The sequence below is a fragment of the Vanellus vanellus genome (assembly GCF_965231255.1).
Source record: "Vanellus vanellus genome assembly, chromosome: 1".
NCBI lineage: Eukaryota > Metazoa > Chordata > Aves > Charadriiformes > Charadriidae > Vanellus > Vanellus vanellus.
Genome location: NC_138905.1, coordinates 78,097,285 through 78,113,348, shown reverse-complemented (window position 1 = coordinate 78,113,348; position 16,064 = coordinate 78,097,285).

Here is a 16,064-nt window from a genome sequence, read left to right as displayed (position 1 = left end):
CCCGTCATATTGTATCATATTGTACCATGTATTTCACATGTATTATATATGCCATGTCATGTATCATATATTTATTATGCCATATGTATCATACATACTGTATTGCACATATCTTACATATCATACATCATGTATATCACACATATCTTATAATTTTCAATCATTTTAGCACGAACAACTGAGGACAAATGTTAAAGCAGGAAAGCCTGAAATGCTGCTTCCATTGCACTGTGAAGTACATGTAACAATAAACTTTTAGAAGCAGGTTTTCTGTAATTAAATTAAAACCAAGAATGTTTTGAAGTCTTTGGCATCCATTTCTGCTTCTACGTGTTGCTTACATGAAGTATTCTGACTTTCTTCAATATAGACTCCTTGATGAACAAAAGGACTAGCGTAATGATGACTTCACAAAATCCAAAGGGTGAAAGTCAAGCTGCTGCACACAAATGGGGAGTCTTTTTGTTAAGGCAGTATGAATATACCTATCAGATTTTAAAACCATTCAGAAATGTTTCAGAAGAAAAAGAATATGAATATCCAAGAATATTCCTTGTCGCTAAGATGAATGCCTGAAAATACATTATCCAAAAATGCTACAGAGATCTTTCAAATAACGGGGAACTCACTTTCATGTCACTTGTTCTCCAAAGTAAAACTGCCTAGTGTTTGAACAGAAGCCATGCTGCTTGTAATTAATGACAGAATCACTTTTTTCTAGTCCATTAATAGAAGTAGGACCTTTGATTTTTTTCAAACTGGTGCTCACTCTGCAAACCCTGAACAAAGCAGATTGCATTCATGCTCTTGTATTGCAATACTATGAAGAACTATACTTGCATAGGGGAGAGCTGGTGTGCTTACAATGACATGTCAACACTGTAGTGGTTATATATTTCTGTTATACTTGATTATCACACTTGAGACCTAAGTTGTCAGTTGTTCATGGAGTACTGAAGCAGCTGGATAGATTTTTAGCCTCTGCATAGCTGAAAAATAGAGTACCACTCGAGACTATTAGGTGCTGTCTGCAGACTGTGCGTAAATATATGGAAATTATCTGTTTGCACACTTTCAAATTGAATCAGGTTTGTAACGGTGGAGAAAATATTACTGTTTGCAGTGGTTATTTTGTATTGTAAAACTAACTGATTTTCGTGATGAAAACCAGCTTTCTTTAATTATCTGATTACCTTTTGCAGTAAGAAAGTTCTGAAGGACTGAAGTATTCATTTTTTGGGTTATATTACGGGTAGCTTTAAAGTACATGAATTTTCTCATAGCACTGAGCCAATGGGAGAATAAACATGTTTATCTTCATATGAATGAGCAATCTGAACAATGTGTTTGCATGAGAGATCAATACGAATTACACAGCATATACAAAGAGTTTTTATTTTCAATAATAGACTTTTTTAAAAACAACAAAGCTTTAGTCTGGCTTTTAAAAGTAAAAATAGGTGACATAAATATATGTGGTATAAAACAAACACTTAAGGCTCATGATTTTTTTTTTCTTGGAGTACAGCAAACTTTTCCAGAATGTTTTTCATGTTCCAACTACAAAGGCAAGTTGAAATATGATGCAAGGTAGATAAAAATGTAGGAGACTAATTAGGTGTCACAGTGTAGTGTTGACAGGTTGATAGATCCATTATAGTGGAAGTGCTTTTGCTGTGTAACTGCTTGTAATAAAACCAAATCACTTCTAGACTTCTCACATTGCTTTCTATCTCTTAAATCCACAGACACGCACAGACATTTTCCTTTGTCTACCTCTGCTCATGCTTTGCCAGATGAATCTCATCAGGTTCCATGGACTTGTGCCACTTCAGGTTCCTTAGGTGGTCTCACACTGGTCTTCTACAGTGGGAGGTTACTCGTTCTCCCAGTCCCTGCCTTTGCTTTCTGTGACTTGGGTGGTGTGGCAAGAGCACTTGCCGGTGAAGAGCAAGGCAAAATATCATTGAGCAGCTCAGCCTTCTCCACATCCCAGGAGACCAGGTCTCTTCTTTCCTTCTGGAGAGGGCCTGCGTTTTCCTCAGTCTTCCTTTTATCGTTGACATGCCTATAGAAGCTTTTCTCGTTGCCCTTGACGTCTCTGGTGAGATTTAACTCTATCTGGGCTTTAGCTTTCCTGACCTGATCCCTGGCTGCTCAGACAATTTCTCTGTATTCATCCCAGGCTACTTATCCTTGCTTCCACCCTCTGTAGGCTTCCTTTTTTAGTTTCTCCAGGAGCTCCTTGTTCATCCAGGCAGGCCTCCTGATGTTTTTGCCTGACTTCGTCTTTGTTGGGTTGCGTTGCTCCTGCTTGGAGGAGGTGATCCTTGAATATTAACCAGCTTTCTTGTGCCCCTCTCCCCTCCAGGGCTTTATCCTATGGTACTCTACCAAGCAGATCCCTGAAGAGGCCAAAGTCTGCTCTCTTGAAGTCCAGGGTAGTGAGCCTATATGCACCCTCCTCACCACCCTAAGGATCTTGAATTCCACCATTTCATGGTCATTGCAGCCAAGGCTGCCCTTGAGCTTCACATTCCCCACCAGCCCCTCCTTGTTGGTGGGAACAAGGTCCAGCATGGCATCTCTCCTCTTTGGCTCCTCTATCACTTGGAGAAGTAAGTTATCATCAGCACATTCCAGGAACCTCCTGGATTGTTTGTGTCCTTATTAGTACAATGGGAAGCCTGACTGGAGAAAAGATGGATAATTGAGATACTTTTCCCTTGTTACGAGACCAAGATGGAAGTTTTTACTAATGATCGTGGTGGTACTGGTGTTTGCTCTATGTGAGTAGTTTGAGACCCGCTGACATGCTCATATGCTGAGTAAGGCTGAATTCAGTTGACTCTTGTTCTTCTCCACCTATAAAACAAACAACAGAACCCAAACACTTGCCTCAGTTTAACTGGCAGCACTTTCAAGCACTTATTTGCTCTGAAACCTTGCATGTGTACTTCTGTGAGATATCTGCCTTTTTAATAGTAATATTTGCTTTCAAAAAACGTGCTGATTGCGCTCTTGACACAGAAAGTTTGAAAATGTCTGTGGGTAGTCACACCAACACGAGTGCCTGGATTTTCAAATGAATGATTTTAATTGCAAATGCTTTGTTAGCCTTTCATGTGGATATTCTTCTGAACTGGCTGTATTATACAGTTGCAATTGAGACAGTGCTTTATTAACAGCTTGTTTCAAGTTCATTGAGCCGGTATCCCCACAGGTCTCTTCTTAAGTGCATCTATTTGTCTTGTATTTGCACACATTTAGCAGTCAGTCAGAGATCTTTAGTTCATAAATATCTGTATTGTTATCGCATTTGTGGCTGCTTTGGCTTTTCTCATTGCTTGTTGGGTTGTAAATGTTAATTGTCATATTTGTCTTCCTTCCTAGCCAGTTTTCCTTTCTCCTTATTTAACAAACAATGCCTATGGCTTGCTTTATCTACTTGGAAAATCCCAGGTATTTTCCTACTAGATAAACAAATAGGCTTACTCATTCACACATATCAGTGATTCTTAGGTGGGTTTTTTTTGCAACTTTTACTGTTATTAATTACCAAATGACTGCCCTGAAAGGAAGCAAACTCTGATACTTAAGTTCTGGTTGCTACCTCTTGACTTCCCTGAAGAAGATTATCACTTTTTCGGATGAACTGTGGTCTCATCTCTGAGCATATTTTGCAATAGTCTTCATTTGAAGAGCCCCTTTGTGACAAGTTTTATGACATTGGAAGGCAGTTACAGTGAGGTGCCTAGCCTGGTTATGAACCTTTCTGTGAAGTGTGGAACTTGGTGCTGCAAACCTGATTAACTGAGAAGTGTTTTCCTAAGTGTGATTTTTCCTAAATTCTTTCTTAATCAGTGCTGCACTTCGAGGTGAGTTTATTTTTAGACTGAGAGAGAGAGCTTTCTATAAGTTAGAGTGGCCTTCCCAATTATTGTTAATTTCCTTATACCATGAGGAAGATGATGAATTGCATGACTTGCTTTGGACATTCATCTGTTCAAAATTGCCTTCAGAAGCTGCTATGCTTAGAGCATATGAACAGGATGAAATTGCAGCTTTACCCTTTTTCTTTGGAATTTTCAGTATACAATTGAGGTGAAGACAGCAGGGGTGGGGAGGGAAGATATGACCTAAAAGCATCCTACAAGAGTAAATAGCTCTTAGATAGAAGTATATTAGGTTAAGAACAAGGCCTCCTTTAAATAGGCTTTTTGTTATTCACTGGGTGGTGTTTCTAATAGGATTTCTGAACTACTGTGATGTACCGTGATGTGAAAACACAATTTTTAAGCTATGTGAACATCAGTCTAATCTAATACGTGTTCAAACCATTTCCTTACTACTTCAAATTGGTGTTTCAATACTCTTTCATTTTTGTAAGTGCATTTTTGAAATAGGTATTATGATCCAAGCCTTATTAAAAGATAATTCAAGCTTTCTAATCAAAGACTTTTGAGTTTCTCCCATATTTTTCACATAGTAATACAAGACTCGCTCCAGAGAGAATACTGAAAAGATTGAAACTGTTTATTGGAAGGTGGGATGCAAAAGGACATGCAAAATTAGAAGTGATACAGCAAGGAAAGATCAGCCCATTTGTAATGCAAGAATAAGAGAATGTTAAACTGGTCCAATAACATTTACTGTTTATTTACAACTGATCAGTAGAAGTCGTTGAGCTAGAAGATATCCATGCTGATAAGAGCTCTAAGGAAGAGCAGACATTTATGAAAACAATGAAATAATTGTGCAATAATTCACTGTTATGATAATTACAGAAAGAGTTTTCAAGAGTAAATTTTTTCTTCAAAACATTGTAAACCTCTAATGAAAGGGATATAGGAGAATTTTACGTCTAAGACAAGCTTCTGCTTATGTCCACTTTCAAATATCTAGCAGTCCGTTCTTGAGAAGGAGAACTGGATTTGACCTGACTGATCTGACGGCCAAATTTTCGTTAACAGTTTCACTGTAGCCTCTTCTAACCTACTGAAATACCTCTAAAAATCTACTGTTGAGAATCAAAATTTCCATTTTGTATTCTTATATTGAAACTTTTGTCATTGATTTCAGTGTAATAAAGTTGGCATTAGAATTAGATTTCTGAGTTAGTGGCCGTATGGAAAAATTAAAGCATATTGTATGAGGAATGGAGTGACATTAAATTGGGTTAAACAGAAATATTTTTACCTTTTCAAGGAGGAAAAAATCCCACAACTGTTAAATCAACCCAGAACATTTCATGTAACCCAGGACAGTATGTATTTCTCTCGCTCTATAAATTAGAGAGAAATAAAATAAGCTTTTTTTGTATTTCTAGAATAAAATTGGGGGGGAGGGGGAAGATTCCTGTCATTGTTCTCAAATGTCTACATCTAGAATATGAAACATTGCTAATTTTAAAAAATAGTCATTTTTAGCTGACTTTATAAATGGTTATTCTTGTTATAAAAATTTTTGGTGCGTGCGATATAATCAAAATGTCCTCAAAGAAGACTTCTTAAGAACAATAACTTGTGTAAATTCTTACGAGTTAAACTACTTGTCTAAATTTCTTTCACAACTGGTTTAAAAGAACAGAGCTGAGTTTAACAGCTGTCTGATAGTGTTACCATCCTGGCCAGTAAGCAGAAAACTAGGATGATTAAACTAAAGTTCTAGCAGTTTTAGCAAGGTGTAACACTACCTGGAGAAAAAAAAAAAAAACAAACCACACACAAAGCAACCAAAACCCCCAAACAAATAAACAATAACAACAAAAAAACGAATCCCAAACCAACAAACCAAAACAAACAAAACCCAAGCCCTTTTGCAGTTCCAGTGATTAGTCTAATGTTTTACCTCTGCTATGTTTAAATCTGTCATGAATGCACATTTTAGGATGAGGCAGATTAACTGTCTCAATGCAAAGAAGAGGCAGAAGAAACCCTCAAAATCCATGCACGTAGAATAAGGTATTCTGGCTTTTAAAAACTATGTAAACCATTCTTTAGGCAGATGATTTCCTGCAATCAGTAAAATTTTAATGCTTAGAATTTTTTCAGTATTGCAGGCAGGACAATTGAAATTTTTCCATTGTATTTGTGTAGGATGGGCAAGATGCTAAATAAGAATAAATTATATCTCCTTGGATTGGCTAAGCCTTCTTGGGAGGGCTGTGTTTATTAGTTACATTTTGCTGTAACTACAAATTTTTATTATTTTCTTAAAGCAAAACTTCATGACAACATATTTAAAAGTTTGTTTGACTTATTACATTTAAGACCTACAGTAATGACAATAGCTGATGCACTGGCCATTCAAAAGCCCTTGGGAAAGGCTGAAAAGCTTCCTTTACTATTGTTTTGGTACCTGAATAAGACAGTAATCCTAGATGGTAATTACATGACAGAAGTTACACCAAAACATGCTGCTATCTATGCTTACCCTTTTCACTGGTATTGAAGTCTAGGAATTAATACATGAGGATTCAGGGGCAAGGGGGTTAACCAAGTTAAGGATTTTTTTTGAGACAGAAAATAGGACAACAAAGAGAATAGAGAGTAATACATGACCTGTGCTCAAATACCACAAACCAAAGTAGTAGGTTTAATAGTGTAGAAGACAGTTGATTACCAAGAAAGCTGAGGAATGGACTGCTGACTTTGATTTTTGGCTAGCAAAGATCATGTGACAGTGAACTTTAGAGATAATGGGGAGGTAGAGGAGGATTTTAGAGGCAACTAGAAAGCAGAGTAAAATTTAAGAACAGGAAGGGTTCTTCAGAAGTCATTTGGTCTTTTCTGTTCCCACCATTTTGTCTGAAGGGACTAAATCATGATTGAAGCAGCTGAAGGGGGTAGAAGATGAGAAGGAATAGAATAAGGTTATACAGGAGGGGAGAAATCACTTCTGAATCTGGCTCCTATTTCTGTACTTGGACAAACCCATTTTCCATTGCCAATTAGTTTCTGTCTCATCTCCTCCTTTACCTCTTGAAATATTAGCCATCTTTCCCCTACAATTTTCCGGACATGTCTCTGAGTTTTCATTCCAGGTAAAATAAGGAAGGCAGATTTCAGTCCTCCTTGCTCCACATGAGACCTCTTAATCCTGTGGAAAGGCTGTAATGCAGGTTTGGAACCTATAGCTGAAGTGGGTTAATCCTAAATATAAAACGCCCCTCTGCTCTTCACAGACTCCATTAGATTCAGTTCAGCTATATTTGAGTTCTAAGGATTTCATAATTTGGTATATTTTGGATGTAATTTACTGTCCCAAGACACAAGTGACTGTCTGCGGTATATGATTTCATCCATACTGATAAATATATTACATAGTAGGCATCAAAGGCCTTATGGTTAGTGAAAAGAAATTTACTGCAGAATGAGCATCTGTGATGGCTGCCAAAAGGATTATATTTTTATTACACAAGAGGGTCAGAAAAATTTGTTACAATACTTACAATGTTTGGGAATAAACCTTGAAAATGCATTGAGATACTAAGATTAAAATAATACTCTGCTCATAAAATTTGCATGCATATTGTGCCCCCTCACCTTAGATGCTGTAGCACCAGCTTTTTTTTTGTCATATCTTTCATAATCAGATTTTATGATGTTTTCTGTGTTCCCTCTTCAAGAAAAATAGCTAAAACTATCTGTATTATAGGATAATAAAATGGTCAGTTAACAAATGTAACTAATTTCATATTGCTAAAATCTCCAAAAGAAATGGTCATTGGGACCAGACTCTGAGAAACCTTTCACTGTGCCAATAACAGATTCTTTACATTGACTTTGAGGTAATTTGTATGATGTAGTATTACTGCAGGGAGGAAATGCAGTTATACAACAGAATTTCCAGAAATAAAGCATCTCATTTTAAAAATCATTCTTGTGATTTAAAACTCTACATTCTTAATTTGCTTCTTTAACATGTCCAAGTTGTGTCCTGTTCCCCACTATCTCTGAATGTGGGGGTTAAGTATGACCCTTCAAAGATACCTAAGCTTGTTTTCTGCAAGGATGGTTTAAAGTGATGTTAGTATCCCTGTATCCTTTCATCACAATCTTTCAAGAAATTGAGGTGTGTATTTAACTATACACAGGTTAAATAATTCTCTTTTAAGTTCTTCGGGTCAAAGACTTTGTAGGAGTATCTCAAAGATACAGTGGCTGGCATCTAGTTCCCATTAGAAAGTTAGACTTCTGACTGCTACTTTGCAACTTTACTAGAACAGAAAACATCGCTATAGCTTATAATGACTTCAGAGTTGACCATTACTAAATACCTAGCCATGATGTCTTTTCACGGAATCACGGAATTTTCAGAGTTGGAAGGGACCTCTAGAGATCATCTAGTCCAACTCCCCTGCTAAAGGAGGATTGCCTAGAGCACATTACTCAGGACTGCATCCAGGCGGGTCTTGAAAATCTCCAGGGAAGGGGACTCCACAACCTCCCTGGGCAGCCTGTTCCAGTGCTCTGTCACCCTCACCGTAAAGAACTGTTTCCGTGTATTTGAACGGAACTTCCTGTGTTCTAACTTGTGCCCATTGCCCCTCGTCCTGTCACTTGGAACCATTGAAAAGAGCCTGGCTCCATCCTCCTTCAACCCACCCTTTAGATACTTGTATGCCATAATAAGGTCTCCCCTCAGCCTTTTCTTCTCCAGGCTAAAGAGTCCCAGCTCTCTCAGCCTTTCCTCATAAGGCAGATGCTCCAATCCCTTAATCATCTTAGTTGCTCTTCGCTGGACTCGCTGCAGCAGTTCCCTGTCCCTCTTGAACTGGGGAGCCCAAAACTGGACACAGTATTCCAGTTGTGGCCTCACCAGTGCCGAGTAGAGGGGGAGAATGACCTCCCTCGACCTACTGGCCACACTCTTCCCTATGCAGCCCAGGATTCCATTGGCCTTTTTGGCAACAAGGGCACATTGCTGGGTCATGGATAATTTACTGTCTACTAGGACCCCCAGATCCTTCTCCTCCGAGCTACTTCCCAGCAGGTCCGCCCCTAACCTATACTGGTGCTTTACATTCTTCCTCTCCAGGTGCAGGACCTCGCACTTGCTTTTGTTGAACCTCATTAGGTTCTTCTCTGCCCAGCTCTCCAGCCTGTCCAGGTCACGCTGGATGACAGCGTGGCCCTCTGGGGTGTCAGCCACCCCACCCAGTTTGGTATCATCAGCAAACTTGCTGAGGATGCACTCTGTCCCCTCATCCAGGTCATTAATGAATATATTAAACAAAATTGGACCAAGTATTGACCCCTGGGGGACACCACTGGTTACAGGCCTCCAACTAGACTCTGTGCCGCTGATCACAACCCTCTGAGTTCTGTCCCGCAGCCAACTCTCAATCCACCTCACTGTCACCTCATCTAGCCCATACTTCCTCAGCTTCCTAATGAGGATGTCATGGGAGACAGTGTCAAAAGCCTTGCTAAAGTCAAGGTAGATGACATCTATGGCTCTCCCCTCATCCAGCCAACCTGTTATAGCATCATAGAGAGCTATCAGATTGGTCAAGCACAATTTACCCTTGGTAAATCCATGTTGACCACTTCCAATAACTTCCTGTTCCTCAACGTGTTTGGAGATGACATCCAGAATGAGTCGCTCCATTACCTTCCCAGGGACAGAGTGGAGACTAACTGGTCTGTAGTTCCCTGGGTCCTACTTCTTGCCGTTTTTGAAGATCAGAGTGATGTCAGCTTTCCTCTAGTCCTCAGACACCTCTTCTGTTCTCCATGACCGTTCAAAGATGATGGAGAGTGGTCTAGCAATAACATCCGCCAGCTCTCTCAGCAGTCGCAGTTGCATGCCATCAGGGCACGTGGACTTATGAATGTCCAGCTTGGCCAAGTGGTCTCTGACACGGTCCTCCTCAACTGAGGAAAATCTTCCTCTCTCCAGACCTTCCCCTTTGCCTTCAGAGTATGGGATTCATGAGGGACAACTTTAGCAGTGAAGACCGAAGAAATGTATGTAAACTTTATGAAAAACATTTAAACATCATATGAGTTTATATTCTCATAGGTAATAAGTCTGGTTTTTCTTTCTCTTTTTTTTTTTTTTTTTTCTTTTTTTCCTAACCTGGTCTGTTTTCACAGGAGTCTGATGTATTCTTCCTTTATGACTGTAATTGCTCTGTGCATCAGCTTCTTTTCTGTAGAATAGAAATAGTACCACCTCTCCACTTGTCTTTTTTCATTTATTTAGACTGTAAAATACCTGGGAGAAGAAATGGACTGCATGACTGCAGTAATATTTTTGCTGTGTAACATATGTGAAGAATGCCATACTTTCTTCCTTACATAAGAATTATTTGGACTTGATACGTTCTGTTGATGATTTTCTATATATGGGTCTATAAGGTAAATAGGAGATGAACGTCACTGTCAGAGGAACCATTTCAGAAAGTTTTGTCAAATGGAACTATTGAGTATTGCAACCGAAAGACAAGTAGTGGTTTGTTAATACTGATGTATCTGATGAGTATCTGATGTAAAAAGATGATCTTGTTGACTTCAAGGCAAAACTCTTGCTGACCTCAGTAAAACTGATATTTTACCCTGAAACTTAACGGTAAGTTAGCTAAGGAGCTAATCAAAACACTATGGTAAAGTTACTTTGCACAAGGTGTAGAAATAAATGCCCCTCTCTATGTAGAGGAAGTTTACATAGGATAAACCAATTGAGCTGAAAGACATGGCTGGGTCGTGGGTTTTTTATGCATGACTCAGTGTACTTTCTATCTGCAAATTATAAGGTGCTTACTGTTAGTGCATGCTGAGGTAAGTTAGATTTAGTAGGATGCTGAAACTAGAAACAATACTGACTTACAGAAAGATGGGTAAATTTTTTTTTAGGAATATTCTGTTTCCCACCATAAAGCACAATTGTCAGCTTGGGGACTTCTACATCCACAAGGGCGGGAATTCCTCAGTCAGTTGCTCTATAGTCATAAGCCTGTGTTCAGGGTCATTTACTGTAGACTGGGATGTGGCGTGGTTGGTCTACAGTCTCCAGCATATAGTGTGAGCCCATCAACTTCCTACCAGACTTGCACATGTAGCAAGTAAAGATGAAATTGTGTTTCAAGTACAGTTGACGTCAAAACCTTATTTTAGAAGTGACATATTTCTGCACTCAGCTGAATCCAATAGGACTCAGCCTCATGATTGAAACTAAGTATATTCATCAGTCTTCAAAATGGCAGTTATGTTCTTGAGGCATTTAATTTTTGCCTTTAAGCATCACTGTTTAAAAATGTAAAACTAATCCCTATCAATATTGGAATTTTTCAACAAAGTAAACTATTCTAGTAACTATGCAGAGAGAAGTGTACATATAGGTCACATGCAATCAGTACCAGCTTTGCACTGGAATGACCCAGAATACCATGCCGGAACCTGTTTCAGGTGTGAGCTGAGCTCCACTCCCTCCTTGAGGGAGGCTTTCGGAGCCTCTTTCCAGCATCTCTTCCATACAAATTGTGTTTTCTGCACTACTGTAATTACAGACATATAAATGGCAAGTGTTTCAGGTGGGAGCCATTTCTTAGGTATGTGTCTGTATGGAGCAAAGCACCGTGTTGATGTTGGTGGCTCATGACTAGGTTTCACAGGTACTATTGAAGTACTTGGAACACTAAGGATTACGCTCTGTGTGTATGATGAATGCCTGCCCACTGAGTATATACAACTAAATATTAAATAAAGGAAGCCGCTTCTAAATGAATTGTAGTTTCAGTCTGCAATTAATGCTTCTGGTACATTCCTGTATTTTTGCTCAACTCCACTGGGTTCAATGGGGAGGGGGTGTTCAATGCTTGATCTATGTGAGGTCAAGAAACAGGATTTCTGTGGAATTCTGTACAAGTCTTTTCAAGTAGCTTCTCTCGCACCCACCTCTATGCACAGCAAAAAATCTGCAGAAACCCCAAGCTAGACATAAAATAAGCACTTTTTACAATCCTGTAAAACAAAGGACATGAAACAGGCTGGGGTCTGTGATGTCACCACCAGCAGCACAGCTTTGTTGTACTTGGTTTTTCAGTTCCAAAAATGCATGCAAAAAAAAAAAAAAAGAGAGAGAGAGAAATTGTTGAAAGCCACTTTTTGGTTGCTCTGCATGCCTTTTTTCCTTCTGCTTGGCAACCTCCACACCTGCTGTTCTAACTACTAAAAATTGTCCTTTCTTTTGTCCTGCAAGTATTTCTGCCTAAGAGGAGAGGACAAAGGATTCACTAGCATTTTACTTGGGTCTGCTGCCTTGTAACTTTCAAAATTAAGTTCTTGTTCTTGGGGGCTCCAAAATTTAGGTTTTTTTTTTTAATGAGAAGAGCTGTGAGTTAGGATGGTTGCAGTAGCACAGGCACATACTGCTCTTAAAACCATCTTTTTAGTGTATTTAAGTGTATAGCAGTGAAAAATGGTATTTTCTGCTGCACTGTGAGGCTTGTGTGTTTTAATGGGAATGAAGCAAAAGAACAGGTGAAAGGAAGTTACTCCCATCTTCTACCATACAATTTTTCTCACCAACGTTTGTTGGTTCAAGGCTCCCACACAGTTTCCTTTTGCCTTAGCTGGTACAGTGACAGCTCCTTATCCTGTTCTAGTCTGCTTTAAGAACAGCCTTCATTTGTGATGTTACTGAGAAGCATTTCAGTATATGAAATATTTGAATATGCCATCGCAGATATTTTAAGGAGGAAGGCCAGTTCTTTCTCAGTTTACTCTGATGAGTGTTTTTCCTCATTATCTTTAATGAGAGGGTGAGCAAGATTTGACCAAAATGTTCCCTGGAACCAAAAGAGTTATTTGCCTCTTAAGGGAACACTGATAGCTAGTTTCAGATTTCAAAAGTGAAAAAGTCTTGCCCTTTGAACAAATTCATACAACAGCCAAGCCATCCCAGAAATACCGCCACCACCACCACAGGCAGACACAGTGGATTAAGTGCAGAATTTTGCCAGCTCACCCCAGGTGACTTCCTGGGCTATTTTATTCCTCGTAAGCCTTGCTGCTGCCAGCACTAAGAGTATATCAACACTTCTCTGTAGTATATAGACAGCTGAGCGGGTTCTAGATGAAACAACTGAAATACTGGAAGCAACCTGTATTTCTTCGCAGGCTAGACATGGGTCTACACACAGGTCTGTACTAGACAGCTAGTGCGCTTTCCGTTCACGTTTAGAACTGACTTGCAGTGCACACTGAGCTGTTTTCCTTAGGCAATTTGGAATAATACTGCCAAAATACTTGTAGTGCAGACCCATCTATGACAGATAAGCTACACATTGTGTTGGCATAGTAAAATGATACTCATAAAGAAAAAAAGTATTTTTGCTAGTTTAACCACAACTGGCAGCTTCTTCCAGCACTGCTACATTAATCAGGGGTTGCACCCTTTTCTGACGTAGCTATCTGTGCCAGCAAAATTAGCTGGTTTTCCCATTGCAAAGTGTCCTGATTTTAAAATGTGTTAAATAGCATAGTGACATTTTTGAGCAGGGACATGTTATCATTTCAGTATTGCTGGCCAGAAAACCATTTTAGAGCCTTTTAGAAAGCACTAGCTCTAGTGCTGTAAGACAAGACATGCTTAAGGTAATAACTTTGCAAGGATTGATGCCTAGTGGTTAGCCAGAGTTAAAGTACAACTTGGTACCCATGCAGGGGCTTGGAATGTTTAATTAAACTGTAAAGGAATGGAGTAATCATATTTGTAAAAGGAAATATCCTTTCTAAAGTTGATGGAAAGAGGAAAAAAAGTATTTCTGAGAATTCTGAATTCCTTTGAATTTGACATGTTTAAATTAATCCTTTTTTCTGAGTCCACTTTAACTTTTGCTTAACTTACTCTTCATATTTTTTCACTTCTGAGCAAAATAATTTTTGAAAGTGTTTTACGAACCTGAAGTGACGGAAGGTCAGAAACCAATCTGTTTAGATAAAGATAATGATTAACAATGTTCAAGAACGTGAGAATGAAATAAAATTTAGATGTCAACAGACTTTTCACAGGAAGGTTTATTTTTCAGAAAAGGCTATTTTGAAAGGAAAATGTATCAAAAGTGTTCCCATAGAGACTATAGGTAGTTATTTTCTGTATATATACAGCTGACAAAATATTGGTGAGACCAAAAATTTACTCAGAGTTATTTTTCAGTAGATAAATTATCAGTATATTACTTTTTTTTCTCAAATGGATAATAGAAATACACTAGCCAGGCTTACTGTTATGTTTATAGATGCACATATTCTCAGGTTTTAGAGCTACGCTGTAATATAGAGATGAACAATATTTGCATATTAGATTCGGGAGATTTTTAAAACATGCCTGTTATAAAACCTCTAATCTTACCTTCATAACTTCTTTTATTTCTCAATAACATCTTTAAAATTACATGGACAAACTGTTTCCAATAAGCTAGTAGAATTTACATTATTAATTTAAGACTTGGTAATTTTAATATTTTAAATTAAAGTCCATTTGCTCTGGTTCTGTACTGAAAGTATCTCAATACCACAAGCTTAAGTTTACCTAGAGAAGTCCTTTGCAGCTGAAATGATAACTTGATTAACAATAGACATTTGTAATAACTTGAAAATGAATCCTGTCCTGCTCTCAAGATCTCTTAGAAAATTATTACAAAACTCTGTATGTTTCCTTATCATTTCTGCCTCATGGGAGACCAAGAGCATTCATAATTTCCGAGTAAAAATTCAGTTGTTTCAGATTATTTTCTTCCATTAATAGACTAGACTTGATCCTTTCATCTTACTAGATTTATTTATTAATTCATTACTGAAGCACTTGTTTCAGCTCACACAGCTGGCTAATCTTAGAAGTTGGTTGCACAAAATCACTCAGCTGCCTTGTTTGACTCAATAATCCAGGTATACATCTGAACTGAGATTAATTCATTAAAAATAAGAGTTCTGGATGACTACAACAGATCTTTGTCAGCTGCCTACACTCATGATCATACAGTACATGCAAATGAGAATGTATGAATATTTCAGTCTTTTAACAAAACTACGTGGTGTTCGGAGCATTAGGAAAGGTTGCAGCTCTTGGCTGCAGAAGGAATTTTGCTTATGAGAAGTGAGAAAGCTGATGCTAACTTGTAGCTGAAGTTAGTTATCAGTGTCAGTAAATAATCACAACTGCAGCTGGTATTTTTTTACATAGCTGACTGTCTCCCTAAAGTAATTTAGGTATTTTTCCCCAAAATGAGATCTAATGTATACAGTGAAGGACCAGTTGTAGGACAGACAACAATCAAAAATTTTCTAACCTTCGTCAGCAATAAATCCAGGAAACCAAATATCCTACCAAATGCAAATACATAATGAATTCCACCAAGAAACTGAGTAGCTAAAATTTATTTGCACTACAGCTACATTGTAGTAATACCTTTAATATCTTTAGTTTTGCTGTAGAGACAGGGAGGAATTTGGCTGTCAATAAAGATTTTGTGCTATCTTAAGGAAGTTTCTCATCAGTTAAATTTTGTGATTAAAAGGTTTGAATGTACCGCCGATTCTCTAAAATTAATTCTCTTGTAATAAAAGAATCCCTTAATTTCTTTATCAGATTCGACTGTGCAATGTACTGTGTAGTCAGGGTAGGAACTGCCAAAATCCATCTCCAACTTGCATGCGTATGATGTGTCTCTCAGGATGGAGATGTAGGACAGGTTACAATGGTTGACTAAATGTGTTGGTGAAAAGGGAAAGGGGTAAAAGAGTCAGGAGATGAATGAGCAGCTTCAACAGTTGACAGTTTTAGCATGTACAGGTTTCTTGACATTGTCCTATTAATAACAGCTATAGACTGCTTGAAGTTCACGAGATTTTTTTAGCACTCATGCATGTTGTCTCTTCATAACTGTTTCTAGAACAGCTGGGGGAAATAATAAACATGGGAGGTTGAACAAAATAGTTCATATTTTGAATTTTAAAATTGATAAAATAAGGGGGAAGAATTTAATGATCAAGTTAGTGTAAAATAAATTTGCTCATCTTTAGCAATGCTAAAACCCTAACTGCAATGCTTTGTCT